This window comes from Rhipicephalus sanguineus, chromosome 8 (genome assembly GCF_013339695.2).
Source record: "Rhipicephalus sanguineus isolate Rsan-2018 chromosome 8, BIME_Rsan_1.4, whole genome shotgun sequence".
NCBI lineage: Eukaryota > Metazoa > Arthropoda > Arachnida > Ixodida > Ixodidae > Rhipicephalus > Rhipicephalus sanguineus.
Window position 1 is genome coordinate 165,827,620 of NC_051183.1, and position 27,204 is coordinate 165,854,823.

At 47.8% G+C, this 27,204-nt stretch overlaps 1 protein-coding gene across 3 annotated transcripts in view; it reads right to left on the reverse strand.

Annotated features, from left to right (window-relative positions):
- LOC119402460 (tumor susceptibility gene 101 protein) overlaps window positions 1–27,204 on the reverse strand; it is a 255,350-nt gene that overhangs the window by 143,888 nt on the left and 84,258 nt on the right. The gene's annotated exons all lie outside the window — the stretch shown is intronic.

The following is a 27,204-nucleotide window of genomic DNA, read 5'->3' on the forward strand; positions in this document are numbered from 1 at the left end:
TGTTGTTCAGCAAAGTCGTCGGCACTTATGGTTCCCAAGAAGCAGTCATCATCGTGGTCGTCCTGCGGCGGTGAGTCGACGGGGGCACGAGACAAGCAGTCGGCGTCGGAGTGTTTTCTTCCGGACTTGTAAACGACTGTAATGTCGAATTCTTGAAGTCTTAGGCTCCACCGTGCGAGGCGACCTGAAGGGTCCTTCAAGTTGGCTAGCCAACACAAGGCGTGGCGGTCGCTCACAACTTTGAAGGGCCGGCCATAGATGTAGGGGCGAAACTTTGATGTAGCCCAGATGATGGCCAGACACTCCTTTTCTGTTGTGGAATAGCTGATTTCTGCCTTTGATAGCGACCGGCTAGCATAACTGATGACCCTTTCCAATCCGTCGGTCTTCTGCACAAGGACGGCGCCGAGTCCTACGCTGCTTGCGTCGGTGTTGATTTCCGTATCGACGTGCTCGTCGAAATGCGCAAGTATCGGAGGCATCTGCAGGCGTCGTTTCAATTCTTGAAATGCCTGAACTTGCGACGTTTCCCACCTGAATTCGACGTCGGCCTTCGTGAGTTGCATCAGTGGCTCGGCGATCCGTGAAAATTCCTTGACAAAACGTCTGTAATAGGCGCACAAGCTGAGAAAACGGCGTACGGCCTTCTTGTCGGTTGGCGTCGGGAAGTCAGCGATGGCAGCTGTTTTCCGCGGGTCCGGGCGAACACCATCCTTGCTGATCACATGACCCAAGAACAAGAGCTCCTCGTACGCGAAGCGGCACTTTTCAGGCTTCAAAGTGAGTCCGGAGGTCTTGATTGCTTGAAGTACACCTTCAAGGCGCCGAAGGTGTTCGTCGAAGTTTGAGGAAAACACAACGACGTCGTCCAAGTACACGAGGCACGTCTGCCACTTCAAGCCGGCCAGTACTGTATCCATAACCCGTTGAAAAGTCGCAGGTGCCGAGCAAAGACCAAAAGGCATGACCTTGAACTCAAACAGGCCGTCTGGCGTTATAAAGGCAGTCTTTTCTCGGTCTCTCTCGTCGACTTCTATTTGCCAGTAACCGGTCTTGAGGTCCATTGCCGAAAAGTACTTTGCGTTGTGTAATCGATCCAGGGTGTCGTCTATCCGGGGAAGGGGATACATGTCCTTCTTCGTGACTTTGTTCAGGCGACGATAATCGACGCAAAAACGGAGAGTCCCATCCTTCTTCTTCACTAGCACCATGGGGGATGCCCACGGACTCTTCAACGGCTGGATGATGTCGTCGCGTAGCATTTTGTCGACCTGTTTCTTCACGGCCTCCCGTTCCCGCGTCGAAACCCGGTAGGGACTCTGACGGAGTGGTCGAGCATTTTCTTCTGTTATAATGCGGTGCTTAGCAAGGGGTGTTTGTCGGACCCGCGATGACGACGAGAAACAGTCCTTGTTTTTCTGCAGAAGGCATCGAAGCTGTTGCTGTTGGCGAGCGGGAAGATTTGGGTTTACGTCGAAGGGTGGCTCAGCTGTTGGTGTAGTCGTCGTAGCTTCGTCGTAATCCGAAAAGGCAAATGCATCGCTGACGGCCAAGATTTCTTCTATGTATGCAATCGTCGTGCCCCTGCTCAGGTGTCTGTATTCTTGGCTGAAGTTCCTTAGTATCACGCTTCCTTTTCCTTCGTGCAACCGAGCAATGCCCCTTGCAACGCAGATGTCACGGTCTAGTAGCAAACGCTGATCGCTCTCGATTACACCTTCGATGTCTTCAGCTTTTTCGGTGCTGACGGGAAGTATGACGCTGGAGCGAGGCGGGATGGTAACTTGATCCTGGAGTACGTTCAGGGCATGGTGACATGGATTCGTATCCGGCGGTGTCGTTTTGTCCGACGATAGGGTTATCGACTTGGTTCTTAAGTCAATGACGGCGCCATGATGGTTTAAGAAATCCATGCCAAGTATGACGTCCCTGGAGCAGTGTTGCAAGATTACGAAACTCGCAGGATACGTGCGATTATTGATTGTTACTCTTGCTGTGCAGACTCCAGACGGCGTTATTAGATGGCCTCCAGCGGTACGGATTTCGGGGCCTTCCCAAGCAGTCTTAACTTTCTTCAACTTCGTGGCGAAAGGCCCACTGATGACGCAATAGTCGGCTCCAGTGTCAATGAGAGCGGTGACGTTGTGGCCATCAATGAGAACGTCGAGGTCGCTAGTTCGTCGTCTTGCGTTGCGGTTGGGTCGCGGCGTCGGGTCACGGCTGCGTCGGTTTGTTCCGCTGCTTCGACGTGGCGTCGTCAGGTCTTCCTCAGGCCGTGAAGTTTTGACGTCAGGGCTTCGTTCGGTCGTCGGCGGCGGAGGATCTTCGGTAGTTCGTCGTACAGCAACCGCACCTCCATCGATTGCTGCCCTTAGTTTCATGGATACGGGCTAGGCGACCGGCCCCGATTTGGGCCAGTGTACTGCCGGCAGTGCGGTGACATGTAGCGGCCCGGTGAAGGCGAGTGGGAAGGTCGTCGTTCTTGCCACTGTGTTCCGGTGAGGTAGTCGTCGATGTCGCGAGGCCGTTCGCCAGGCTGTGGGCGCGGCGCGTTGACGGCGAATCCTCGAAGCCCCATCTGTCGGTACTGACAGCGGCGGTACGTGTGGCCGGCCTCCCCGCAGTGGTAGCAGAGCGGGCGGTTGTCAGGGGCGCGCCAAACGTCGGTCTTCCTTAGCGTGTATCGCTGGCCGGCTGGTGGGCGGTATGACGTCGGTGGCGGCGGCGGTGGTGCCTGACGGTGGGACTGCTGGAGCGGCGCGGCGTCTTGACGTGGGCGAGGAGGGGGGGCGTTGCGTCGGGCTGCAGCAGCGTAGTTCATGGCTTGCGGCTGGGGCAGTGGCGGTTCAAGGTTGCCCAGCGACTGCTGGATTTCTGATCGAACGACCTCTGCGATCGAGTCCACTTGAGGCTGTGGTGAGGGTAATAGCTTGCGCAGTTCCTCCCGAACGATCGCTCGGATCGTTTCGCGCAGGTCGTCGGAGGCGAGGGCATGAACAGCTGGGCTGTCTTCAATCGTACGGCGATTGTACTGGCGGGTTCGTATTTCCATCGTCTTCTCAATCGTCGTCGCTTCTGAGACGAATTCTTCGACTGTCGAAGGTGGGTTCCGCATCAGACCAGCGAAGAGCTCTTGCTTTACCCCTCGCATGAGGAAGCGGACTTTCTTGTCCTCGGGCATGGCAGGGTCAGCGTGGCGAAATAGCCGGGTCATTTCCTCTGCAAAGATGGCCACGCTTTCATTTGGAAGTTGGACCCGTGTCTCCAGCAAGGCAGCGGCCCTTTCCTTTCGGACGACGCTTGTGAACGTCTCCAGGAAAGCGCTGCGAAAGGCGTCCCAGGTTCGAAGAGTGGACTCCCGATTCTCGAACCAGGTCCTTGCTGCATCTTCCAGGTAAAAGTAGACGTGGCGCAGCTTGTCCTCGGAGTCCCAGTTGTTGAACGCTGTGACCCTTTCGAAGGTCTCGAGCCAGGTTTCCGGGTCTTCGAATGACGACCCGCGGAAAGTTGGCGGCTCCTTGGGCTGCCGGAGAAGTATCGGCGCAGGCTGCACGGGGTCGGTCATCGTCGCTGCGGTCGGTGTTGGGACCTGGGGCTGCCTGGTGTTTTCGGGAAGGAGCCCGTACTCTGGCTGCAGTCCCTTCTGCCTGCGGCTTGTTCGACGATCCGGGTTTTCTTTGCCGTCGTCCTCCTCGCGGCTTGGGCTTGGGTCAGCGCTTCGCGGGGGCATCTGGATCATGGAAGAAGCAGCACCTCTACCAGATGTCACGTGGTCGTGACGTCGACGAAGGCAGCAGTCAGCGTTTGTAGGATGAAACTGTTTATTGGCCGAACTTGTGGCCGGAAAATGAGAACTAGAACTACAGCAATGCACGCTGTACAATGATAGCGGCGAACAGGGCGTCGTCCGTCGATCAACTGACAAGCGGTGAAGCACGTTGGCATTTAAACATGTACCGTCAAATATTCCAGCGTTATCGCTGGCTGTCGTGCAAATTCTAGAATAAGCTCGGGTGTGCGCGTCTTGCGCGCAATCTTAACAAAACGATCTACAATGATCGCGAAGGTTCTCGAACAACGAGGCGCGGTTCGCGCTGAGCGTTGCTGACAGTCTTTGTGGCCGAAAACCGAATAAAGCAAAAGTGATAAAGAAACGCACGTGGCAATATGTTGAGTGGCTGCAGCGAAAAATTAGACGCACGGACGAAGGAACGAAAACGAAGACGCTGCTGACTAACAACTGGCACTTATTGAAACCCTCTGTAGAATACATGGGTGCGCAGACCTGCCAACCCCACAGTTCTAAAGTACTACAGGAGATGACAAAAAAAATACTAAAACTGGGCACAAAAATACTAAAATACCGTTTTATTTTCTAAAAACTGGCTTAGACGAATGAAATACAAAAGGAACGCTTCGCAAAAGAGGCACAAAAAGTTCTGAAGTCTCGGAAGTGGAGGGGTGGGCTAGCATAGAGGCCGTGGCAGCCATGGCCTTCCTCAGAAAGTCTTTGTCAAAGACCTGTTCGTGGCACTTTCCCGAGTGTGACTGTGCACATCTTGCGACAAGCGACTGCTCCACAGTCTTTTTTGACATGGAGGCACGGAACTGGGTGTGCGCCTTTTTCACTTTGCCGAAGACCCTTTCACACTCCGCGATGCTATGCGGGAGTGTTAGGACCCCCAACATAAATTTCGAAAGTCTAGCATACTTCAACCTGCCATCCACTTCTTGTAAACTGGAGACCGCCCGCCATTGCTCGTCAGTCCGCTGCTCTTTAGGTACTTCAGCTGGGAGTCCTTCCAACTGAAGACGCACGAACTCTGCCTGAATGTCGTCCAGAGCAGAATTCACATCTTGCCCCTCTTGAAGTGGTAACACTGGGAAGCGGTTGATCAGGTGCTACATGACACCAGAAGACCTGGCATGTTCAATGGAAGCAAGCCTTGCTACTTCTGCACTCTTCAGCAGCTCACACTTCAGTGGAAATTTCAGGATCATGCACTCTGTTGCTGTAACGAAGAACCTTCTTATATGTGTAAAAAAACTCTTCCCTTGCTTCTTTCTTTAGGCTTTGCAAGGTCTGCGTGGTCCAACTACCAATTACAATACCTTCATTATCTCTTTGGCTGATGGAAGATTTGTAGTCAACGTCTGCCAGCACATCAGCTTCTTTGATAACTGAAGGTTTGACAAAACGCAACATGATCTCCCTTAGCAAGCTGCTAAGCACTTCATGCAGCAGATGCACTTGAGGGGCTCCAGACTGCAAGAACACGTTCACCTTTTCAAATTCTGGAACTACCGACAGCAAGAAGTCACAGTACGCTCTATTTACATCTGATGAAAGAAACATGAATAGCCTTTCTCCTCTGTTTAAGACCTTGCCTGGACGGTTCTGGATTTGTTTAGGAGCTGTATCCGACACGGGGACATTTGTGTCTAGTCTTGGTCTTTTGCTCTGATGACTGCTTTCTGCTTCCTTTGCATGCTTCTGAAGGCCAGTGCAAAGGTTACACGGTTTGCTGGGAAACTTGGAAACCTGCCCGGAGGGCCTTACTTCACTACGGAAGAAACTAAGCAGTGGCTGCCACTGGTCCACAAGCCGTTTAAGCGTCAGATGGCTCCTTCCGAGAGAGAGCCACCTGACGCTGACATGCTTTGAAATTTTCTTGGCCTCTACATTGTGGAGAGAATGAAAAGCTTTCAGCTTGTCCTTCCTTTTTGAGCTTTTCTCGAGGTAGAAAATGTCAAACAGCACCTCATCCACATTCAGTGGAAGACACGCTGAGCCTTCCTGTGCCGCCAGATTGATCGAATGGCAACAACAGCCCATGATGGCAATGTTCTCATGTCTTCCTTTCAGCACAGCAGCCACTCCGTTTTTCAACCCAATCATGACTCGTGCGTTATCACATGCCATGCCGATGCAGTTCTGGAGCGGTATCTTTTTGCTCATTAGTGTGCCCACGACAAGCGCACCGATGCTTCGTCCCGTGGAGTTACCTTCGAGGGCAGGCATCGCGAGCAAGGCAGTGCGAAAAGTACTATCACAGAACGTCACCACGACTGGATACAGTTTTGCATCATTGCCGACGTCATTGCTCCCATCTGTGGCGACCGGAAGAGAGCGTGCTGTAAGTGACTTATCACTTTGTCGATGGCTTTGTTGGCCATTTCCTTCACAATTGCCGTAGTCTTCATATGGGCGCAGGCGTAGTTCTTAGCTTCCTTCGAGTCCGGAAACATTTTTCGAAAGAGGTCTCTAGCGTGATCAGCAGTCGTGATTGTGTTCAATCAGGAATGCAGTAAAAAGGCACTCCGCTCGAGATGTAGTATTGAGATCTGCTCTGCTGAAGTACCCTCCAAGTTTCTCGTTAGCGTCCACAAGTTTCACCAAGTCTTTGTGTTTCTTCTGATTCAGATGTAGCAGAACATCCCGGTGACCAGCGTGTGAAATGTTCACATCACAGCAGCACAAACTACAAAATGCGTACCGCTCACCTTTACGTCAACTCTTAATAAATGGAAAGTTAGCCGAATAGCTTGGAATAAACACTTGAAAGTATTTCTTCTCAAACATCTCGTGAGCTGCTAGGACTGAACCGTACGCTACAGCTCTGCAAAAACATGTGCAACGCAACTCCCACAGCGCACAAGGTAACAAGAAAGTCAAACACATTTCCGCTATCCGCGAAGTCAACGCACTTTGGCTTTAGCTTTGACTCTGGATATAAGCCGATACAGTGTTGCCTGCATGGCCCCGCAAAAAAAAAAGAAGGCCAGATTCAGCTGGTGCAGTTGGCTGTCTGAAGCAGCGCGTTCAGTTTGCAAGCTTTTTTACCCGAAACATGAAAAACTGCAGAAATATAGTTGTCATTACGATACTCGTAAAAATGTGCTGAAAATCGGGCACTTTACAACGAAATCGTAAAACTTGGCAGGTATGGGTGCGGTTATCTATAGTTAAAAACCGGTGGTCACAGATTAGAAAGGTTTAAACAAGATTAAAAAGAGTGGGGCACTCGTCACAAAGGTAGTCGGTTTCTTTCAGTGACAGCATAACCGACGGGGCACCGATGCAAGCCGTGCCTTTCGTTTTTATGGCGATAGCCTCTATAATTACACGAGCGTCCATGTCCTTGCTTTTGGCAATCACTTCCGTGCTGTCAAAGAGGGCTTGGCACCCACAAGTCCAATAATGGACCGAAAGGTGGCCCATGATTGCGAATGCCCAAACATTGTTTGCATGTTCCCTTGCTCCGTCGTTCACGCAGCGTCCCGTCTGCCCTACGTACACAAAACCACATGACAGTGGTATCCCGTATACTACACCATGGTCACGTAGCATGTAGTTCTTCCTGTGCTTCACCTCGCATCGAGTTTTTACGTTGTCATTGTTGACGTGCCTGCACGTCATGCGTCCTTTCAGTGGGGCAGAACATACCTTGGCGCTTAGCCATCTTCTTCAGGTCACAGCTAAGACCATGCACACAAGGAATCGCTTCTATTTGATGCTATGGGCTCTGATCCTCAGTTACTTGGGTTTTTTCTTTTACCCCTTCATTTTTCCGAGTACCGAGAAGCTTAAGGCTCTGATGACGTGGGTTGGATAGCCAGCATCTTGTAGCCTTGTAACCTGACGCTGGAAACTGCATCCCATTTGATGTGGCCCTAAGGCCGCTAAGAGAGCCGAGAACGCCAGTCCCCCAGTGACGTTCTTGGAGTAACACAAATCTGACGGGAGGAAGCTGTGGCTTGACCTGGGTTCATACCTCCGACATACACGTTCGGGCTTGAATGTCAAGACGAGGCCCAAGAACCTAAGTCCGTTTTCTGAAAGCTTCCCGACTGTGAAGGTGAAGTCCGGACGGGCCTCGTTGAAGATTCTTAGGATTTCTTTTTCGGTGTCACATCTAGGTTTTGTTGAGTCGTCAGCACACGGTACAAGATAATCATCTACGTAGCGGCACACTCCTACCACACGACGGTGGTCTAAGAAATTTCTTTTCTTCCTGTCGCAGGCGGCAACAGTGATGCTACTGGCTTAGGCCACTTTGGAGCAGCTTTTGGAGCAGGCAAAATTGCGTTTTGGAGCAGCAAAACTAGCTTTTGGAGCAGGTGCTCTGCCTTCAACAATTCATTCTGAGCCGAAGAATTCTTAAAAAAGTAATAAACATCGACCACAGCAGCGTCGACATCCGAGCCAATGGCACTCAAGCCGCGGGCAAATGAGTTGTGCACTTTGTGCAAGCAGCACTCTCCTACATCTATGATGTCAGGGTATGCTTCCTGCATCTTTTTTCTGAAGCTTTTCATTGCATTAGGGCCATCCGTAGAAAAGCAAATGACATTTTTCAGCGGCAGGTCCATCATTGCTCTCCGCACTTCACTAGCCAAAATTTCCGAAGTCGCAGAGCCCAGCCGGAAAGACTGTAGGTGTTCCACAGCTCACTGCATTTTGTTGGAGAAATGCCTAACTACAACATCAAGTTGTTGGCACCTCTGTTCAGGAAGAGGGGTCTCGTCAATGCTAACAGATAAAACCACATTCGGCTTGTTCAGCTCGTCAAGCACAAGTTTCTTGAAATACGGCCCGAGGCCATCACTAACTATGTAGGATGCCTTGAACCTCTTACAACTAAACTGCTTCGCTGTTTCGGAATCTCCAAATAACTTGGGAAACAAGGCAGTTGCTGTGTCGGCCCATGAGTATGGGATGCCCTTGAGAGTCATGCCAAGCACAAACAGAGTTTCTGCGTTTGTCACGCGGTCACACTGCAAAACGTTCCATGGACTGCCGAATTCCAAAGTCGGCTGGATTGTTTTCGGCCGCTGCAGCCCACCTGAAGCGTCTCAATGACGACTGGTAGCATCAATGTGCCGTTTCATGGCTGCATGTCGCTTGACTGTTGCTACGCCATGTTGCCTACAGTTGATGCTTTGATTACAAAAAAAAAACACAAAACGCAGTTCCTTCGTCCGCTTGACAACACCATATTGATACTATTTTGTCTCCATTTTCATCACTCTCATGGAGAACGTCCGCGTACAGCGCGATGTCGCTCTCAATGGGGGAACCTCATGTAGTTAGTTTCATTTCTGAAAGTCAGAGTACACCCCTTTGGCGCAGGCTTGGCGCAGAATCGCCAAATTTTGAGGAAATGCAGCAGGTTGTAGCAGACAGGGCACTTTGGCGCAGTCTGGCGCAATTGGCGCAGCGGTAGCATCACTGCGGCAAGGAAAACTTCCGACGGGTATGGTGCCACCCGAGAACTGATGCAGAGTCTGCTCTTTTGCATGTACACCCGTGAGCAAAAGTATATGGACCACGGAAGCGTGAGCCAAAATCGCCGTCTACGCTGTCTAGTCGTGAGCTGTCTGTCTGCTGTCTAGAGCATTCCTTTGATGGAATAGCTGTCGGGAGCATTACTCTAATGGAATTTGTCAGAGAGAGGCTCTCGACAGCAGACGGCAAAGGTATACAGATGACAATGGTTCGTATACTTTTGCTCACGGGTGTACAAGCTTCCTTCCGGGGAACTAACCGTTGAATTCAGATACATGTTCAATAGTTCCAGAAAAGCGTCCGCCGTGAACCCGGCAGCATCCTGAAACTGAGCGACGTTCCGATCTTTGAGCATGCTGCATAAAACCGGCATAAGCTGGCCATGTGGGATCGAGTAGTACAGGTCCTGAATGTCAATCGAGAATGCTGAGGATATGGTGGTCCCTTTGTCCCTGATCAGTGAGGCAACTTCGAGTCCTTTACGCTGAAGCAATCTGACTCGTCAACCTGCTTTGCCAGAGAGGCCAAAAGATGAGCCTGCCATGTCCTCTTCTCACAGACAAAAGGGCACTTTGGGTCTGTGTGTCTTAGCTGAGAACACAGTTGTTAGTCAGCAGTATCTGCGTGTTTCTTTCCTTTGTCCGCGCATCTAATTTTCTGCTGCACCACTCAACATGCAAAATTACCAACAAGCCCAGATGGAAACCATTTTAAGATATTTATAATTTTAAAATTTTTGTAAAAAGTTGTAAGACAATATGTAGAGGACATTTGAAAAAATCTTTTTTGAGCTTATTAGAATATTAAAATATAAACCAATAGCTTTATAGCCCTTGTGACTATACTTACAATGCAAAAATCTTGACAGTGTATAATTAATTTGTGGATGACAATGAGAGCTTATCAAGTGCTGTAACTAAAAAATTACAACAGGCAGCTCAAAACATAGTTCAGTTACGATATCTGCATAACGACTCACATCTACGTGCCAAATTTCATGAATTTATCCCCACATATAACAAAAGTAGTTTTCATTGCCACATCTCCCCTTAAAGGGCCCCTAGACCACCTCCGATATTTTTCAAACATTTCAACTAAACACGCGCATCATGCGCAGAATGCCGTCACGATCAACAATGCCACACGTGGCAGCGCTACAAGCCGGAGGCACGCCACAAATTCCAAGAAACAATTTCTTCTCCTCTCCAGGCCCTTCTGGTCTGCCTAGTGACATGTGTGACGTCAGCATGCTGAATCTGTGATGCGGTATGCAGGCGATGCTGTGACTGGTTGAAGAACCTACGACTGCTGGTTAGTCTGCAAGCAGCTGCCCGCGCTCCTTGCTGTTCTTCGTCGTGTTGCCCGCGTGTGTGTGCTTGCGAATCGGAAATTGCAGCCTGTAACGCAACTGCCAAATCGCTAGCATACCAGCACAGTCACGCCAAGCGGTCTGATAAGCTGTGTGGACTGAATCCGACAGTGTTTTGCGATGGCTTTTATGCATCAGTGCTTGGCTGCAAAAGTGCCGACTGGAAAAACGAAAAGATGCGACACGTGTCACCATATGGGTCCATCATGTTGGCGATCTTTTGAAGGCGTGCGCGCAACACAGGGTCCATACCGGCACAATTCGTACGAGCACGGGCCGGCACGGCAACAACAGCAGTTAGCCGAGAAGCACGGAGTCGAGGCAACCGGAAGTGCCTGGTGTTTCGAAGAGTGCGTCAGCGATGACGGTGTGTCACTTGAGATTGGGAGGGGCACTCAGCGAGGAGGGCAAAGTGGCTTTCGGAGAGGAGACGAGCAGACGAGTGGAGGGTAGTGAAGGAAAGAGTGAAACGAGTGAAGGCAGCGTTTCGACCATCAAACGCGTGTAACTCCGCCATTACGGCACCGTTTCGAAAAATTCTCACGGCTAAGTGTTCGTTGTAGACTCGTGCACAACTGTCGCACCACAACTAAATTTTGACCTCTGGGTGGTTTAGGGGCCCTTTAAGGGGTACTGAGTGAAAATTTCGCAGCTGAGAAAGCCCGTAGGATCGATTCCTGTGAACCTGTGTATATCTTCTATCAAATCTCAACATTGAATTAGCTTGGAAGGCAATTTATATGAATTTTGAAGTTCGCATCTGCAATCCAGCACTGTATGTGCACCATGCGACATTGACATCATCTAATGTGACCTGAAGGTGACCCCCAACTTCCACGGCGTCACTGCTCCGGCTGAGCTCCGAGCTGGCGCAACTAGCAATGACGACGCCATAGTTGCCATGGCACGGGTGGTGCAAAATACTGAACTACGCCTGCACACACTGCACAATACGATAATGATGAAAATTCGCAATAGTATACTGAAATCGCACACAAGCGTGCATCATTATGGAGAACTAAAAGACACATGGTGTTCTGTGGTCATGAAGTTATCAAAATGTCACCAATGATCACCAACGTGCAAAGTTTTGACCAATGTGCCTTGAAACGAGGCTGCTCTTGCAGAAGAGTTGGAGCGTGCTCCGTAGTCATGCACTGGCATGGTGCTCTCACTCGGATTGCATCAATGCAGAGCCCACTCTTCATCGAGCCAGAGAAAGCGTGTTACAGCCGAACGTGCAGCCACACACCAGAACAAATGGAGGCCTAGGGTGACCTGCACCGTCCAGATACAAAAACCTTCAAAAATGTCCCGCATTTCACACTTTGCTATTATTGTTTCGCAGTGACTTGAGTTCAGATGCATCTGGCCAGCCTGGATGCATCAGCTGCAAGCACTCTCAGCTTGTGAAAAAGTCAGCTCTGTGTGCAGTTCACAGCGGCAACATGCTTCTACAGAAATATGACTTCAAGACAGTAGGACAAGTGGCGTCGAGTGCATCCCAGGTTCTTAAGCAGCAGTGTGTGGAAACAATTCTGTGAGTGACTATTTTTGAAGTTGCCGCACTTTTGTTTAATAACTTCGTTTTGTGTCAGAGCATATTAGTGATGCACAACATAGTTTACACAGATACGTAATTGAACTTTTGTCAGTTAATCTATTTGCTGTTTTCAGAGATGAAAAACTATTGCAAGAGAAAATTTCTCGCCAAAAGTTAAAAAATAAATTATTGTAGCTAATCGACACTTTTAGTTTAGCGTTAGCATGACAGCACTGGTTAAAGGGGCACTGACACCAATTTTCAAAGCTGATTTTACTCTGTCATACCATCTCCTGTATACACAAAGACTGCTCTGAGCAAGTGTGAAGCTCAGTAAATGCTCATAATTATCTTATTTTTATATTAAAGTCAATTTCCGCTTGGCGCACCTACTGACATAGACACTAGCGTGATGTCGGGCTACAGTGCCGATTCTGGTGACTTCAAGCACATTATTATGACTAGTGATGACGTGGGGTACCACAACATACAAGATGGCTGCTTGTGCACCACCAATGGAGCCATGCCACTAGTGGAGCAGCCATGGAAATGTCATAATATCTTGCGCGAGCATGTGACGAGAAGCTCATATCGCATCGCAATGTCAGGGTACAGTAGGAACCAAAACTAGCTTTAAAAGGATACTGAACCAAAATTGGAAAAAATGACAAAAACACCAAAATTCTACTTGGAAGACACGACTCTTAATTTCACGTATTTTTGAACAATTGACTGTACTTTTGGAATATTGTCAGCGTGTGGTCGCTGCACGTCAGTGCAAGCTGTGACATCAAAGCCACTGCAGTGCCCATCCTGCCCATTCCACAAAGGCGCCACCCACTTCAAGGGCATGGTTCACTGCATGCGCAGTTCGTCCAGGAACGAGAGCTGAGCAAGTTCAGAGATGCGAGCAACGGCTGTCGCGCATGTTTTGGGAGCATTACACATCAAGAAACATTGCCTCCTCGACTTCACGGCACAGACTCTAGACGCGGCTGTTTGTGAAACTCATACCGAATTCATTATTTTCTGCTAGTTTCTGTGTGAAATGAAGGTTGTGTCTACTGATTTCAGCACCCAGTCTTTCAGTCTGGCTGAAAACCTTGGCGGCAAAAATTTTGCTCAGTATCCCTTCAAAAACATGTTATAATTAATTTTTCAGAGTGCAATCGCGCTTACCAATATATTGTCTAGGCTCTTGAAGCCAGGTCTTTCATACGATGCAAAAAAATGACAACTCAAAATTTTTGTGTCAGTACCTTTAAGGGAATACTCTGCTACAAACATTCATTATGGACAGCGCGTCTTAGTACAGCGGGACAGTGTTTACGTGCCTAAGCTGTCACTGCAGCGTCACCTAGTGGAGGATGAATGTGTTAAAAAAAAAGTGAGAAAAAAGAAAGAGCCCTGATAATGTTCACCTGTATCCTTGCATGCAGCAATATGAGTGCTCCCTTTAGTAATGGGTCATTCCACGCCAACTGTCCCAATTGGGGCGCTTGACAAAAATCAATTTGTCTCGAAAAATCTGAGAAAATGACACACATATAGACATTAGTACTACAGTATTTTCCCAAAATAATTTGAGTGGCAAAAATTTTTTGGGCACGTGAGCGCCATTTGAACTTCACGAAATGTTGGAAAACCGGGTACAGAAAAAAAAATTTGCCATAAATCAATCGTTCGAGGCATTCTTTCAACACCTGCTTTTTTGCGTTTTTTGAGCATCATTATTTCATTATAGAACAGTTCCTAATGGCAGCTTTATATTTTTTACTCCTTAGAGCGTAGGTCAAGTTGAGTAAATTCTCGTGTTTTCGGGAATTTTTTTACAAAAGGCAATCATCGATCAAATGCAGAAATTATTTTGATAAAACTTTCCATAAAACATACTAGCTCCTAAATTTTTTTGTTTTGCCTGTGTACAGTTCATAGGCTCTAAAATAAAATCCTGAACTTGGCAAAAATGCTACACTGGCCTATGTTCAGAAATCTGTAGCACCCTAAGGTGGTCCAAGAAAAAATAAGCGGAAAAGCGCATACGATTGAGAATCATAACAACTTTGTCCAGAGAAAGTTTAATCAAAGTAGTTTTTGTTTTAGTTGAGAAAAAAATTTTTGAAGTTTAGTCCCACCATTGCATTGTTTTGCTAGGGGGCAATACAAACCAACTGACTTTGCTGCATAAAAAAAGAGTTGGTGTATTCGTGGGACATGGTTTTCAGTTCCTTTTGTTAGTACTTTATATTTGTTTATTACATATACAGGTGATAATAAATAGAGGTAAAAATATGAAAATGCCACTGGCTTAGGTGGCACAATTCCCTGTAATGAATCGTGTTCCTTATTGCATTTCTTACGCGCACTGGAGGTGACGGCGGCGGTGTACAACTACGCCACAAAAATCGTCTACTGTTGTGATCTCACAACAGCTGTAAAACTGCATTTACCAGACTGACAAATCCTACTTTGACCAAAAATCTGCTGCCTGTAACCACCCAACTTAAGATGTCAAAGACAGCTTGGGATATTCCATCTCTAGCGTCATGGACGACGTACGGAAAGCGTGAATACACGCGCGTCGTCAAATCGTGCATCAACCCTTGCGGAATACATAGATGAACTTCGTATGGATCCGCTATAAATGTCCACGCTTACGTCTCCTATCTTTGGCTTACATGAACGTCGAGACTTAACTTATTGTGACACCCGTTGATTCTGAGAGCCCCATGCAATAAGTAAAGCCATGGCGCTAAATAAAAAAAAGGTGCGGCCTGCCAAATGGGTGCATTTTCAATGGGGGAACACGTGACATGCAGAGTTTTGAAACGCTACCGAAGGGGTGCTGCACACTGGTAAACCACGGCCGCTTTTAAGCGAACGCTAGGGGCGTTGGCTCGGGTGAGCGCAAGCAAACACTCCTGCTGGAAAGCAGCAGCCGTACGCTTGCTTACGAGGGAGAAAAGGGTGTGGTTTTTTGTTGCGTTGCCTCTATCAGTGATCGGACATTTCACAATAACCGCAATGCCCAAGACCTGGTGAAGAAGTCTGACATTCGCCTTGTTCACTTCAAGCCAGCCGTTCACTTCAAGCAGGACAGGTAGAGTGCAAGGTGCTGGGACCGACAGCCGTGCCGATCATATTTTCATCTTATCCAGCGTACAAGCTACTCGCGCCCTCATTGAAAGGTTGACGACTTGCTCGTGTTTCGCCTGCTCCTTCCATATCGGACAGCGAACAAGAATAACAAGACGAGTGCCAAAGATCAAAAAGCTGTCAGTCACTTGTGTGCAGAAGTTGCTGAAAAAGAAAACGTGGTCAGTGAAACGACGTTGAACGCGGAAGCATTCTCTGGATTGAACGACGGCCTACGCAGCCCTGCCGTTGAAGACCACGTTGAAACGCGAGAGTTAAAACCCAATAAACCTTCAGTTCATTGTGCAGCGCTGTGTGTCTTCCCGCCATTTCTTGTGCTCGTTTGTCATCTGCAGTGTGTCTCCAAGACGTGAGTAAAGTGTTCTAGAACACTTTAACGTGAGTATGCGCCAGCTCGCCCAACTAGCCACTGTGTAGCCATATTTAGGCAAGACGTTTGCATTTACTGTGTTTCAGTAAAGCAGCTCAATGGTAGCAATTCATGTTTGAATCGGCCGTCATTTAAAATGGCACTTATTAGTGGAATGTGAAGTAGCCATAGACCAGATTTAGCAATTATACGCGTGGCAGATATTCCATGTCACGCTAGTTTATTATTTTTTTTGAAGAACAGTAAATAATCATGCATCTCTAAAAAAGCCCCCTAAATGAGGAAGTCAACCACGCAGATAACAAAAGATAGAGCATTCAAACAACTGAGAATATCAACGAACAGCAGTGGACCACTTTTGTTCCCAGCAGAAGAATAAAAGAATGATTGTTCAATAAAGTCTTACATTGATTCATCCATCCATATTTGGCAACGGAGCTTTGCCACACGCTTGTAAGTGTCTCCACGGGAGCAAAACCCTCCCGCGTATAGTAGCAACAACCGCAAAGAAAACCTGTTATGTGGTCTGGCATGTCTGGCACATAAATAGCTGATATGCAATGACAGGTCTAAGCGAGGCGACTATACTGACCACTAAAACGAATGCGCGCAGCCGGCTGGCTGCCTGTGCGAGCAGTTTTCCTTTACCGTTGTGCAGCGCTGCGGCGGTGGGAGCAAGAACTAGCGCTCGCACCGGCGCAAAAGAGCGTTCGGCAGGACGCACCTTTTTTCTTATTTAGCGGCCGTGGTAAAGCGATTCATTATTGGGGGAATTGTCGCACCTAAGCCAATGGAATTTTTATATTTTTACCTCTGTTTCTTATCACCTTTATATTTAATAAACAATATAAAGTACTAACAAAAGGAACAGAAAACCACGTCCCACGAATACACCAATTCTTTTTTTAAGCAGCAAATTCAGTTGGTTTATTGCCCCCCCCCCCCCCCCCCAGCAACACGATGCAATGGTGAGACTAAACTTCAAAAATTTTTTTCTTGACTAAAACAAAAATTACTTTGATTAAACTTTCTCTGGACAAAGTTGTTATGATTCTCAATCGTATGCGCTTTTCTGCTTATTTTTTCTTGGACCACCTTAGGGTGCTACAGACGTCTCAACATAGGCCAATGTAGCGTTTTTGCCAAGCTCAGGATTTTATTTTAGAGCCTATGAACCGCACAGGCAAAACAAAAAGTTTAGGAGACAGTACATTTTATGGAAAGTTTTATCAAAATAATTTCTGCATTTGATAAATAATTGCCTTTTGAAAAAAATTCCCCAAAACACGAAAATTTACTCAACTTTACGTACGCTTAGAGTAAAAAATATAATGCTGGCATAGGGAACTGTTCTATAATGAAATAATGATGCTCGAAAAACGCAAGAAAAGCAAATGTTGAAAGAATGCCTGGAACAATCGATTAATAGCGAATTTTTTTTTCATACCTGGTTTTCCAACATTTCGTGCAGTTCAAATGGCGCTCGCGTGCCCAAAAAATTTTTGCCGCTCAAATTATTTTGGGAAAATACTGTAGAACTAATGCCTATATGTGTGTAATTTTCTCAGACTTTTCGAGAGAAATTGATTTTTCTCGAGCGCCCCAACTGGGCAGTTGGCGTGGAATGACCCTAATAATAAAAGTAATAAATATGAACCACGTAAGAAAAGTGATAGTGTCGTCTTCTTGTTCCCGTCTTTGTGCGCTTAACGGTTTCATAATGTCTATCATCAAGGCTGCCTGAACGCAAGCGAAGCCATTTAACCGAGTCATTTGCTGCGAGCGGAATGAACTTCAACAGCAACTCCAAATTTAGTTAGAAGTGGGCACCCGAAACCATCGCAATGTAAACCACGCAAACATGGCAATGCTAAATCTGAAAAATAGTGTGCTTACAGTAAACGCTATGGGTTGCTTAAAGGGGCCCTGCGACGCTTTTGTGACTGTCTTGTTTAATGCTGGAATGTGTGTAGTAATGAATGCCGAGACGAACGCAAAAAACAATTGTGAAAATTGGTGCACGAAAACTGATGTTATTAGTCTTCAAAGTTCAAAAATCGAGCAGACGACGACAAGAAACGTTCCCTTTCGCATTTCACTCTGCTGCTGACGTCAAAGGACATTTCCAATCACCGTGTGCCTTTTATAGAGACATACCGGAAGTCTCGCCTCATGGTGGCCTTCACACAGTGCCTTGCCACCGCTCTTTTTGACGACGTTGCAACCATGGCTACGATGAACCACATGAGTAGCCTAGCAGATGGTCCCATGGTTTGTCGTGTAGTGCACACAATGAGTCTGGGTGATCTAAAAAAACCTTGAGCGCAAGATCTTGCGACACAGCAATGCCCTGCATGTAGTGCCGTATCCGGACACGCCATTGTAAATTGAAAGCACGTCGTTGAGCCCCACACAAAGCGAGGATGGCTCCGAGGGCTCGGACAAAACGCTACCGCCCGATGATGCGGAAGGCGTCGGTTGGTAAGCGTTTAGAGTTTTTCTTTTTTCGTTAACAGCATTGTGCCGAACAGAGCGTTGCGTGTCTCGCAGCTGCCGGTGTGGCCAATATCGCCCAATGCGGCAGAAGGCAAAACGCAGAAGAGTATACAGTCAACGTCCGATTTTTCGGACTCCCTAGGGACCGTGAAATCATCTGAAATATCGGGCAGTCCGAAAAAGCGAATTCATGCTTTTTTATTCCACTCAAGCGATCAAATCATCACAGCCACATCCGAAATAGCTTTAATGCCTCCCAGTACACTTATCAGGCATTTTGGTGCACGCCCAGGCTCTCGAAAATGGAATTCGACATTCGGTCGAATCGCGAAAGCGCTGGTTTGAACCTATGAGATGATAGACGCGGCATAGGTGGGGGCTTCAATTAATGCCTTTCGGACCTGCAATTTGGGCAGAAAGTCCGAAAAATCAGACGCCGAAGAGTTTCAGCGTCCTAAATTTTGGACGTTCTTATACATTGACGTCTATGGGGCTCGTGACGGTGCCGCGAAAGCGTCCGAATTTTTGAGCATGTCCGGAAAATTCGGCGTCTGAAAAATCAGCAGTTGACTGTAGTTTGATTACTATTCCCACCAGTTCCACAGCGCACCTAGCGTCCTGTCCGTTGTTTTCAAAATACATCAGTTAGAAACAGAAGTGATTTGTTTCTGAGAAAGCATAAAAAAAGGGGTTTTATTAGGAGCTGGCTCGCCAGGTTCTTAAGCTGGGGCAATGTCCCGCGCCTATAGTGTACTAGAATAATTTCCTAGTGACGCGTCTGAGAAGAAGCGCGCGTGCCCGTTTGTGTAGACGCCACCAGGCGTCGCCACTGCGCCTTTTTCTAGTTGACCGGTCGCTCTCTCCCCCACTGCGTTTAACGCTCTCCTTCTCCGCGTTTGTAGGCGTTCCTTAAGCACCGGACTCTCTGATTGCTGAGCAAAAAGACTGCATTTACTATAGTATAGTGTAAAGAAATTTTGTGAAAACCACAGCAACATACTAGTATCGACAGCGTCGTCTGCTAGCGTAAATGCCGCAGACCGGCGGATTCATTGCAGTTCGGGACATCGCCTGCAGCAGTATCTATTCGCATTTTTTTATCATCCATTTGCACAAACCCATCATATGAGTAACTCTGCATGTTTTGCTTCTATTGCGCAATATCTAACACAACATTTAAATCGCATGCTCATCGCAAACTACACAAAAATGCTCAGCAACGTCTACGCTGCGTTGCTATGCCAGAAGGCGTACGATGAAATAACGGCCTCGACGGACGCATATTGATGGTGGTAAACTTTTTGTGATTTATTCTCGGTTACAGAAACGCAACTAAACAAGGTTATTCCGGCGTTTCCTTGTCTCATTTTACGGCATGCAATGAGACGTACTACATGGAAGCATCCCACATGTAAGCGTCCGGAGAAAAAGAAGTCATCCACCATTTTTTTTTTCACAAGAACTACGACGTTGAACGTAGCGTCGCAGGGGACGCGCACGAGGCAAGCAGCTGCAAAGCGCGTCTGAACCGGCCCAAACCGGCGCGAATTGGCTCCGCGACTAGAAAAAAGCGCAGCAACGCCACCAGTGGCGCCTACTGGCGTTTGCTTCAACCGGCCTATTGTCCCTGTCGCCTGGACGCGTCACTAGGAAATTATTCTAGTACACTATACCCGCGCCGTATGCGTAACCTTAGTTCCAGAAGCGACCACTACAGGCGCAGCTCGCGCGAAAGAGAAGTCTTCTTCCTCTTGTTCTTCGAGCACCTTAATGATGACATTAACACAGGCAAAACCACATATGGTTAGACCGCGTCTCATCTGTCTGAACGATCGCTCACACCTCAACGTTAGGAAAAGCTTAATGATCCGCTCATGTGATTGCTCGATCATTAATTCTTGAAAGAAAAAGAACAAAACATAAGGATACTAATACAGTAAAAGGTCGTTAATTGGGATTTCACGGGACCGGAAAAAATGTCCGAATTAACCGAATGCCGAATTAACGAATAAACAGGGAAAACAACATTGAAATCAAGTTGGAGAAGCATACCTTTATTTGTGTCTAACAAAGAAAACGAGCCCTTAAGAGTCATCTTCTTTCCTTTATTTGCTGAAGTATTTTGTAATGGTCGTCTGCATTTTTGTGCAGATTCTGGCTGACATTACAAATTTTCTTAACACTTCCAAATGGCCAACAGCACGCAAACTGTCGGAAGTGCTCAGGCAAACGTCCTCTAATATCAAAAGCGCCTCCGAGACTTCCCGTGAAATGCGATGTCGCGGCTGCATCTCCTCGCATGATTGACTCTTCGTCAGAATCGTGGTCTTCCTGGGCGCCCGTGACATCATTAATAATTTCTTGATCGGTCAGGAGACCAGTCGTGGCGACACAATCATCAATCGCGATGTAGTCCTGAAGGGTCACATCTGTGGGAAGGACAGCATCGAAGGTCGGGCAGTCATCGTCAGTGGACTCAGCTGATACCTCGTTGATGCCATCGTCAGCTACTGCCGCATGCTCGGGCCTCACAAAACCGCTGTGCCAAAAACAGTTGGCGATGACTTGCGGAGGAATGTTTTCCCTTGTGTTTCCCATTTTCCCTTGTGTTGCCAACACGACAACGCAAGGGAAAATGGCGTTGGAGGCGCAGTGGAGCGAAGAAAAAAGACGCCGACATTCGATGACGATGGCGATCTCACTCGGGTTTGGGTTTCACTCCAGTGGTACCAGCGCTGCTGTACCACACTTGTGTAGCGGCAACCGTCAGCATTTGTCCGAATTAGGCGGTGCAGAGCCGAATTCTGACGAATTAACGAAGGTTTGGTCCCATAGATTAACATGCACTTTGGCCGGGACCAATAGTGCCGTCCAAATTATCCGAATTAACGGGTGTCGAGTTAACGAGCTTTTACAGTAACATGAACGAAAAATACAAGGCAGCGGAGCAGAGGGGCTCGCCAGCTCCTCAATCATCATTCACTTCGTAGATATGGCGCGATTTTTTTTTAGGGCTCAGTAATATGGCCCAGCTGCCACCATATGAATATTAAATGGTACTTGTCGCGTCAAGCCAATCAAAAGGCACGGCCTTTCTCGTCACTGCCACATGACGAAACTTCACTTCCCATAACAAAAATAGCCGATGTGTGTCGCTGTAGTACGAAATCAAGGTAGTTTATCCGGTCAGTCAGTCAGTCAGTCAACAAACTTTATTAAGGTCCAAAGGAACTACAAACTCGTAGTTGCGGGCCGCACCCACGTTGGGACCGGAAGACCATGGTCCTCTGCCCGTTCGCGGGCCCTTTGGACAGCCCTTAGTTGTTCCTGGGGATCGCCGCTTCTGAGGGCTTCCTCCCAGTCCTCTTGTTTATTAAAAGGCGCATTTCGTAACGCAGAACATTGCCAGAGCATGTGTGCTAGCGAGCAATACTCTGCATTGCACTCAGGGTAGTGTGGGTCGATGTCCGGAGCAAAGTGGCTAAATTGACCTCTCGACGGGAATGATCCCGTCTGTAACATTCTGAGCGTAGAAGAGCGTAGAGTGAGTGTGGGGTGTGGGAGGGGGAATTTCCTGCACCCAAGCTGATAGTGCTTAACGATTTCGTGAAAAGAAAGCAATGGGTCGGAGTTGTGCTCACAACCCGTACTGTCTAGCGCATCGGGACCATCACGGAATGTGAGACCTCGCGCTTGGTCATGAACTAGCTCATTCGGGTTGGGTTTGCTGGGATGTACATTGTTTCCCATGTGCGCCGGGAACCATGCGATAGTATGCGAAGCATCAGGTGGCCTTTGTCTGATTATGGCCGCTGCCTCTTTCGAAATTAAACCAGATCGAAAGGCTAGTATGGCTGATCTCGAGTCGGTATAGATGTAAGGCCGCGAGGGGTCGGTCATGGTGAGCGCGATGGCAACCTGTTCAGCCGCAGACACCGTGATGTGTCTTAGCGAAGCTGCATTAACAATTCTCCCATCAGGGTCTGCTACAGCAGCTACAAATGAATCTGTGCGCCCGTACTGGGCAGCATCGACGTAGGAAACTAGTTGAAAGCTTTGGTGCGTAAAATTGATGCGAGAGTGGGCTCGGGCCTTGCGCCTGGCCATGTTATATTGGGGGTGTACATTCCTAGGGAAAGGGCGAACCTGAAAGGTCTCCCTAACGATGTGAGAGAGCATGGTGGCATTCTCGTCGATGGCCAAGGGGGCCAGACCGGCAGACTTCAATATGCGTCTGCCTGCCTTCGTAGATGAGAGGCGGACGGTTTGAGCCGTTTTTTGTATCCGGTGAAATAAAATTAAAGTGCCTTCATTTTCGACGATGCCACTTGCACAACGATGTCAGCATATTCCGCAGTACTAGAACAAGCGTTGAAAACGACATGCTTAATTTGTGTCGCAGGGCCCCTTTAACATGCTGTGCATGCATATTTCAATCCCGCTATTCTGCTGTCTGATTTCTCGATGTGCATTGTAAATCCACACACACACACACACACACACACACACACACCCCTCTTGGTAAACGTGCCCCGCACTTCACTAGTAGGAAAGTGGTCACCCTATGGAGGCACACAAGTCGCCATACAGGGCACACAGGTGCACTGCACACGTGACTACAGCTGACGTCATGCCAGAACAAAAGCTGACGCAGTCACGTGATCAAATCTCGGCAGCACACCAAGGTCGGAATTGCAAGCACATCATAGTGCTTTTAGCTGGAGCAGGGCGCTCCAAAAGAACCGTCCGAATATCTTCAGAGTGCTCGATTTCAACCAGCCGAGTGTGATGCATGTCGCCAGAGCACTCTGGAGCGACTACCAGGTGACCAGCCAAATTTACTACAGTAAAAGCTCGTAATTTGACACCAGTTAATTTGGAAATTTGGATAATTCAGACAGCTCTATTGTTCCCGGCCAAAGTGCATGTTAATCTATGGGACTAAACCTTCGTTAATTCGTCAGAATTCGGCTCCGCACCGCTTAATTCAGACAAATGCTGACGGCTTCCGCTACACAAAAGTGTGGTAAAGCAGCGCTGGCACCACTGGAGTGAAATCGAAACCTGAGTGACATCACCATCGTCATCAACTAGTGGGGGCGATTGCAGCTGTGGGATGTTTGTGTGGGCCATGGCGCTCAACCGACAAGGGATGGGTTACAGACAAAGACAGGACGTTTATACACATGGACATAAATACATAAATGGTCTAACTAGATACATAAACTCAAAACATCTGTCGGTACAGCCGTCTCTAGCGTTCGAGTCCATAAGCTACACGGTTCTCGCGGCCCTGACAGCGCATCTAGTCTGCGCACCACTCGACGTGACCCACTCACACGTCGCTGTCGTCGAGATGGTCCGACGTGTCGCCGTGTCTCATGAGTGTGACGCCGTGGGGTTGATGAGCCACCACGACAGTTGTTGCGACGGCCGCTTCGCTGCGTGGTGGATGGCCAGACCCGTGCTCGGACACGTCCGAGAACACCGGTAGTCCGGCCCAGCACTGCTCAGTTTTCCTGGCTCGGCGCTCCGCGTAACCGCCCACTCGCCCGCAGGTCTCGACCGTGACCGCAAGCACCGTCGTCGCCTGGCGTAGCTTGTCGCCCGAGTCCGTCTGCAGTCCACCCGTGACAGGTTGAGCGCCGCAACGGACCGGTAGCCGCCACGACCCTCGTTCTGCCACTGCTGCACCGACTGCTTCGGCCCGACTTGCTGCTCGAGCGTTCCAAAATTCTTCTTCGGGCTTCCTCACGAGCGGCGCCGGCGCGCACCACACACGCACTTTCGTCTTCGTCTCTCTCCAAATTCGGCTTTCAGTCAAAAATGTCCCCCACTCGTCACACAGCATCATCGAACGTCGGCGTCTTCTTTCTTCGCTCCACTGCGCCTCCGATGCCATTTTTTTCCCCGTTGCGTTGTGTCAGCACCGTCTCTTCTTGCGGAGTTCTCTTGACCGTGTTTGCATGTGAGGCCCGTGCATGCGGCAGTAGCTGACGATGGCATCGACGAGGTGTCAGCCGAGCCCACCGACGATGACTGCCCGACCTTCAATGCTGTCCTTCCCACAGATATGACCCTCGAGGACTACATTGCGACTGATGATTTTGTCTCCACGACTGCTCTCCTGACCAATCAAGAAATTATTAATGACGTCGCGACCTCATCGGAAGTCTTGGAGGTGCTTTTGATATTAAAGAACGTTTGCCTGAGCACTTCCAACAGTTTGCGTGCTGTTGGCCATTTGGAAGAGTTAAGAAAAATTGTAATGTCAGCCAGAGTCTGCGCGAAAACGCAGACGACCATTACAAAATACTTCAGCACATAAAGGTAAGCTTCTCCAACTTGATTTTAATGTTGTTTTTCCTGTTCGTTCGTTAATTCGGCATTCGGTTAACTCGGACGTTTTTCCTGGTCCTGTGAAATCCGAATTAACGAGCTTTTACTGCACAAGAGTGCCCTCTACCAGCTAGAGCGTGCTCGGACTCCCTAACGTTTGCATTCTCTAGTGGTGGCAGCGCATGTGTGTGTGGCTCTGGAGTTAACACCAGCACTGTGTTTCTTTGACTCATGCTTCTACTAGGCCTCCCTCCATCTCTCTTTGCCATCACTTTCATCCTCCCTTGCGTGCGTATTGTTTTTTTTTTATTATGATAACACGGATCACATGAAACCCAGGGATAGGTGAATAAGAGCTGTGCTCTAAATGCTTCATTATGTTGAAGTTTGTTACATCACGATTTAATGGTACTTGACACAAAATTGCAAACTGCTAGCTGCGTGAACTTCCATAACAATTGGCTCGGATGGTCACAGGAGCTTTGATGACAGACAGGCAACACTTCCTGACAATGTTTGAGAAGTGTTGCAGGGTCTCTTAAAGGCCAACTCCGGCGATTTTTCGAGGTCGATGGATCTCAATGAAATTCGCTGGGTACGTTCCTTTGCACGTTTCCGTCATTTATGCCAAATTACAGGCTTGAGACATGCGCAGATTGTTTGCAAATGAATTTTAAAGATTGTCTGCAAACGCCCTCCTGGCTTCCCACAATTATTGGCAACACTGCGTCTGTGACGTCAGTGTTAGTAAGGCGGCGGAAGTGACGCAGCCGAGGGCACCGCTAACTTCGGCGCTTCGGCCGCTACAGCGAGCGTCTGCTGTGCACAAGGCGACAGACAGCGTTCGTTTGGCCGGCGCTTCGCTGGTCGTCCCGGCTGTCACAGTTTTCATACTCCGCGCCGGCGTGACCGGAATGCCTTGCACGACTTCCGGTTCGTTCGTAACGACGTCTACGTCATACGTAGACAGTACACTCGGTTGAGTTTCGGTTTCGGTGTTGCGCTTTTTTGCTTATTTAAAATTATTCTCCAATTTGCCGAGTATTTCTGCTATCGGGCCCGTAACAGGAGCGTCTCAGGAACATAAAAGCACCATTACTTTGACATGGCCAAAAAATCGCCGGAGTTGGCCTTTAAGCATGAAATGCTTCTGTGGCTGCAAGGTTCAACCACCATGAAATTTTACGTATAAGCCGATGCACCGTGAGGAGAGCAAAAGCCTGTAAAATATTTTTCTATGCTGCCGGACATGTGAGAAATCTTAAGCTTTCATTTGTTCATGAAAACGTCTCTATAACCTTTAAGGTGAACTGGCTCCAGAAATAGACCAGTTTTCTGTTTTGCAAGCTAAGGGCCAATTTTTTTTCCACCACCTGGTACTTCTTCCAAGGTTTCATGCAAATCTCACGACTGTTTCAATTATTCGGTTTGAAATTATAAGATACTAATTAACAAATTTTGACTCTGCCTCAGGCCAAGAAATTGGTATTTGCCCAAGCCTAGAACAAAGTTTAAATGAACGGCCGAGTGCAGGTTTGTGTTGGTGGCACCAAATTGGCCACTTTAGGACCCCATCTGGCGATGAAAATTTCAGGTTTGTTCTGAAATTTCTACTTTGGTGCATTTACTAGTCATTTTTCTTATTACAATAATAATATTAATAATAATACTTTATTCTGTCATGTGTACAAGACAGTTACATGCCACCGAGATGAGGCAAAAGGAAACAGACGTAACTGTTTCCTGACTAGGCCTACATCCCGGCTCGCCAACAAAAACAAGGACAGCAGTGAGGCAAGCGAAAAACATCCAGAACAGCACAATTCAATAGCATCACTGTAAACAAGTCATGGAAGATTCATACCAATTTCAAGCAATTTCATTATAGAAGTACAAAATTTATAAAACCCCTTCATGCTCATATGTTTATCACAGTAAAGTTGTGATTAGATTTAATTAATGAAGAGGAACAACAGTATCAATCGAAATTCAAGTGGAGCTACTGCAGATAAAATAGCAAGCAAGCCTAAAAACAGGCCCTTGTTCTCAAGCTTTTGTATCGCACTGACGATACCGACACGTGTGCACGTCCTCCAGTATGCTGGTGCGCATCGAGGCGACTCCTACGTTCAGTGCAACTGCAATGACACAGTGACCAGGTAGGCAAATGCTTGACTAACCCGCTGCTGATGCTATGCATCAGTTTCTCATTTTGATGCGCAGCGCGAGTTCCAATATAAACTTGACAGAAACTCTAGAGATGTGCATCAAAATGACGCTTATATTCAACAACATTTCGCTACTTGTACGGTACTACGGTAATTCGACTTATCAATACTGGTCCACGGTGTTAAGGAAAAAGTGCTTTGATGTTTTCTATGGAGTTGTTGGCTAGAATGTTTCTAAATTACTCAGGCAAAAACTCTATTCTGGATGAACTATATGCAGGTGCATTGAACCTATAATTTACTTATTTATTTATTAGAGGGTGAAAATATGCTCTTTTGTTCTATGTTCTTGCTTATTCAAAGTTATATTTCTTGTCTGATGATAGAAACTCTGCGCATATCGCGTCTGTTCTATTTAGCAACGAATATGGCACTAGAATTAAATAGTATGGCTACTTTTGGCTTGGTTCTTTT